The 5,255-nt window shown below is 52.5% G+C and overlaps 1 pseudogene; it reads right to left on the bottom strand.

The window, feature by feature from the left end:
* LOC125530101 lies at window positions 1-2,527 on the bottom strand (annotated as a pseudogene).
* Between the last annotated feature and the right edge of the window lie 2,728 nt (window positions 2,528-5,255).

The raw sequence follows: 5,255 nt of genomic DNA, 5'->3' as shown, positions 1-5,255 counted from the left end.
TAAGCAGAAGAACAAAAAATACATCAAAGAATCTGGTCCAAAAGTACAAGAATGCCCACCAACAACATATCAGCCAGCACCCATGAAACAACTCTTTAGCCTGTAGGTGAACAAAATGTGTAGTATGAGCTTTGCTCAGCAGCTCAGCTGGAACTGGTGTACCTGCTAACTAGTGTATTCTGGCAGTGGTAATTCAGCCTGTGTATAATAAGCCCTACAAATATAGCTCTTCTTGATGATCCATCACTCACTCAGACTTGCTCCTCAGGCTGTACACGTTTCCGACAACCCCGACGACGCTGACGACGATGGCCAGCCCCCCCCCAGCATCCCGCCCGACGGGAGCCTCTCTCCGCGGCCCAGGCACTCCCCTTCCTTGTCCAGCCTCAGCGCCACGAGGGCCGGGAACATGAAACCCAATGCCAGCCCCGTCGTCGCGCCGGTGAACTTGAAGGCCATCCAGATGTTGGGTATCATGGTCGAGCCGAGGTAGATGAGGGCCAGCAGCACCACCGTCAGGGAGAGCATCCTCTTCCTGCTGTGGGGCGCGAGCTCACCGAAGACCAGCGAGTCCACCGTCTGCCTCAGCGAGAAGTGGACCACCGGGAAGACGAGGACCAGGTGGACGATGTACCCGATCCTCACAATGTAGTTGAGCACCGTGCTGAACTTGATCCCAAGGTCCTTGTCGAAGTTGGTGAGGACATCGGACTCGGTGTCGTCGCCGAACAGGAGGTACCCGGAGATGGCGGTCAGGGCGTACACGACTACGCAGAGCACGGTGGAGATCCGGCTGATATTGTACATGTTCTGAGGCGTCTTCTCCTTGAGCTCGTTGTAGATGGGCTGCACATTGAAATGGCAGATGTAGGCGTTGGTCATGATGGGTATCACCACCAGCAGGTCCAGAATTGCCGCCTTCGAGCTGAAATCAGGCCCCATCCTCGGCGCGGCGAGCTTGCCCTCAACTAGCTTCACCGCCGCGATCATGCACGAGACGGCCACAAAAACATACCTCCCCCGCCGCGATCATGCACGAGACGGCCACAAAAACAACGGCGAGCCCGACCGACGCGGCAGACGACAGGCTCAGCGAGTCAATCTTCTCGAGCGCGCACAGCGGGGCGAGGAACACCACAAGGACAAACAGGATGAGCAGCCTGCGGTTGTCCCACTCGCCGTGGCCGACGAGCTGGTCCATGACGCCCATGTGCTTGAGGGACCCGGACATGACGTCCCCGATGATGATGAGGTAGACGACGAGGATGCCGGCGTTGTTGACGACGATGCAGAGCTGCGCGACGACGCTGGCGGGGCGGCCGAGGGCCCGGTGCACGAGCTCCCCGTAGGAGAGCGCGCGGCAGCGCACCGCGAACCGGACGAGCAGCTCGATGGTGACCTCCGAGAGCACCCCCATGACGAGGATGGAGACGAGGCCGACGGCCACGCCGAGGACCTTCATGGTCGCCGGCAGCGCCATGATGCCCGCCCCGATGATGGAGGTCGCGAGGTTGAACACCGCGCCGGAGACGCCCGAGCCTTCAGGGGGACCCGCCGGGCCGTCGTCGCCGATGAGCGGTAGCTCGTCGTGCTCGCCGGGGGTGGCGGCATCGTCGTCCTCGACCTCGCCGAGGAACGAGTCCTGCTTGGTGAGCTTGGCGGAGGCACCAGATTTGGGCGGCGGAGGCGGCTGGGCGGACTGCAGCTCGATGGCCGTGGAGGTCAGCGGTAGCGCGGAGTAGTTGGAGTTCACCATGGTCGCCGGCGCGCCCGCCCGAGGCGGATCGACGGATTGGAAGGCGGCGGCAAAGAAATCCTTCCGTCCGCCGACGCCGAGATTAGGGGGAAAATGGAGATTCACGCCCAATCTAGCGCTCCTCCAGGAACACCGGACCGCGCACGATCGGAAGGAAGATCCCGACCCCCGCCGTCCCAGCCGGAGATGCCTCACGGGAAACAGGCCCGCATTGGTGAATGCCGCCCGCCGCCGCCGGGGCAAATCTCGGTTCTTCCCGGCGAGATTTGGCTGGGCGGGGGAAGAAGCGGGGCGGAGAAGACCCGCGTGCTCTTCCGGAGCAGGGATCGACGTCGACGAGGATCCTGGCGAGGTAGACGGATCGCTGGGGGTGGGTTGATGGATGGATTGGAGGGAAGAGATCTGAGCCCTCTTCTTCTCCCCTTTCTTCAGGGAAGGAAAGAGTTTGCCAGGCAATTTACGTTCATTCCTACTCGTAAAGTTGGGCGCACCAACCACGTGCGGATTCGACCTCACTGGCAGGTGGGGGCAGTAGGCCCGTGTGCCGCTACTGTAGCACGCGGGTAGGAGGGTAGACCGTAGACGTAGAGGCATTCTCTTCTCGGGAAGGCACGTGGGAAGCGCCGGCCGAGCACATCTAGCCTTTCACCCGAAAACAACAACCAAGCACCAATACGAGGGAGGGAGATGCCGACACACCTTGACGACGCCTAAGAAGGGGAGCGACACCACCGACCATGGGCGCCATCACCATCGGCATCGACCGAAGACGCCATCTTCCCCCTCCACGAAGAGGAACCTACATCTTCAAGAAGGAAAAGACACCCACGAACGGCATAGAACTTCCGCGTAGAAGAATTTAATGTTGTCCTTCATGTACGGTGGTATACTGTCGCAGAGAGCACTTTAATTTGTTTATTGACTGTAGGAAAAATAATTTTTTTTAAACATCAATACAGACATAAGCGCTCATATACACGCGCATACACTCACTCATATAAACGCACACACGCACACTCTACCTTTATGAGCATCTCCGAAAGACTGAGCTGGCATATCATCCATAGATTTACGCGCATCGTCGGAAATCTTGAAATAAATCCAGAAATAAATGCGAGCACCAGAATCTTGATGGCTGAGATACCACAGTCCTTCTAACAATCCAACCACAAGTTGATTTTAGGAAAAACAATTCCTGGGCTACCTATCAACAGGACGTCAAGAGCTACGCGTACGTGCTAGTGGACGAGGTAGCGGAGGCGAAGTAGTCTACACGTACTGTACACATATGATCTGACCAGGAAATAAACTATGCTGATCAGAGTCATTGAACGATTTCTGGTTGACCAAGCGCCCCTCGAAGCTTCCAAGTTCCCTTTCAAAACAATTGAAAATAATAAATAGTGTAACGATGATGTGTTAGCTTGCAAAAAAGTCCTATATTATGGTCGGAAGGGGTATACCCTTCGTAACTATGGTCGGAAGAAGTATTAATCATTTCGCCTTGTTTGGCTAGGTTGAGTGAAGGTTGCAACCCACCCTGGCCTTTCTTCATCACTATGTACTTTCTTCGTTTTAAAATAGATAATCCAACTTTATACTAAGTTTAGTATAAAGTTGAGTTATCTATTTTAAAACGGAGGGAGTAACATGGGTATAGCTTTTCGAGATTTACTCCACTATATATTATATTATCTAAGTTCTGGACCACATGCAATGTTTTTGGGCTTTTGCATCCAAAGGTGAAGCTGTCAAGAGAATGGTCAGAGGCAACTAGTACCACCGTTGCTCACAAGATGATTCTTCACTTCAGGGGAATCTCTCTACCATGTGAATAAAAGTTGTGTACAAGCACAGCCTCACAAGATCGCTGCATAATCTTCTATAAACATTTGCCTGAATATCTCCTTTACTCAATTATAAAAAGTACAGTCTAGCTGATGTTGTGTAGAAGAACACACTTAATTAAGTTGCAATTGCAAGAACCAGTAAAATAACTGGTTGGTATTTCATTATGAACAAAATAACCTTATTTTGCACCAACATTGATATATCCTCAACAACAACAACAACAACAACAACAACAACAAAGCATTAACATTGCTATATCCTAGCAGAAGATATATTATCCCATGTATTACATGGATTGGCCTTGAGTATTACCCAAGTAGTCAGCTATTGCTCCTTGGACTTGCAAAACACCCATTTTCTGATCCCATTCCAGTAGAAAGCAATGGCGAAGCATACTACAGATGAAGCTATTGCGACTATATAGCCGATTCACAATGACTGTCATCATCTTTCAACCCTCGTCAATATTTTAAGATCATGATCTCCCATAGTAAGATCGGGATTTCCCGTTTGAATGGACCGCCATGGACAATGGAAACTTTGGGAGGGGTCCCCAGAAATGATTGTAGGAGATCGAGCACCAACATTGAAAAGCTCTACAAACCTTCGAGCGAGGGGGGTTCCAGACCGAACATGTCATTGTAGGAAAGATCAAGGACCTTTAAGTAAAAGTAAAGAGCCGATGCCTGAAGAGGGTACAGGCACTGAGATGGTTGTGACTTAGATTGAGGACCATGCTCAAGCTGGTCGATATTGTGGGGAATGAGGATGGCACCGCCGAGCAAATTATCTCCGGGAATGGAGAATGGGGCCGAGGTAGTGGATGTCAGAGCGGCAGCTCTGGACGGTGGATGTATGCCGAGGCGGGGGCCTCGGATGGCCATGGAATGACGGCCCTATGGGGTAGGTCCGCTGCTTTGCTTGGCATGGGCGGCGACCTGGTGCTGCGGGGGTAGCGAGTTCGTTGGCTCGGTCGACATGATCTGAGGGATCGGTCTGGCTGGAAGTCGGAACGGTGGCCCCGGATGTCTGGCACAATGTTCATGGTCTGCGGATGGTCGTCTCGTGTAGCAAGGGATACAAGGTGTCTGAGTCGTGTGGCGTTGTGGCTCGCGTGCGAGAGGGAGATGTCAGAGCGGTGGCTCCGTAGTCGGGCGTGTGTGTGTTTGTTGCGATTGTAGCCTTGGGTCATGTGGTCGGTGAGGCTTCGTTGCTTGTGTGGTTTTCGATTTGGTTTTCCTCGTAAACCGGGTCACTCTGTTAGATTAACTCTCTTCTTCTAAAATGCAATGCTAGAGCTCCTGGCCCTCTAACGAGGTTCTGTGAACAAAAGTTTGATGAAAACTACAATGATTTGACTGAAGTTGTCTTTTTTTGAAAAAAGGAGATTGAACCGGCCGCCTCTACATCAAAAGATGCACACAACTATCTTTATTAAATTATTCAATAAAGGTCTAGCAAAAACATACCTCAAACAACCCAGAGTCACCATACCACACCTACAAACTCGACAATAAAGAATGCCATCACAACGCCCCACCAACTAGATCCGAGTCATCATCGAGCCACCTGCATGACGTATGGGGTGTACACATCCGGTCCAATAGACCCTAAGCGCACCACATGCACACACTCCAGAAGCCACCAC

Source organism: Triticum urartu, unplaced genomic scaffold (genome assembly GCF_003073215.2).
Source record: "Triticum urartu cultivar G1812 unplaced genomic scaffold, Tu2.1 TuUngrouped_contig_6069, whole genome shotgun sequence".
NCBI classification, from domain to species: Eukaryota; Viridiplantae; Streptophyta; class Magnoliopsida; order Poales; family Poaceae; genus Triticum; species Triticum urartu.
This window is presented reverse-complemented; position numbering and strand designations above follow the sequence as displayed.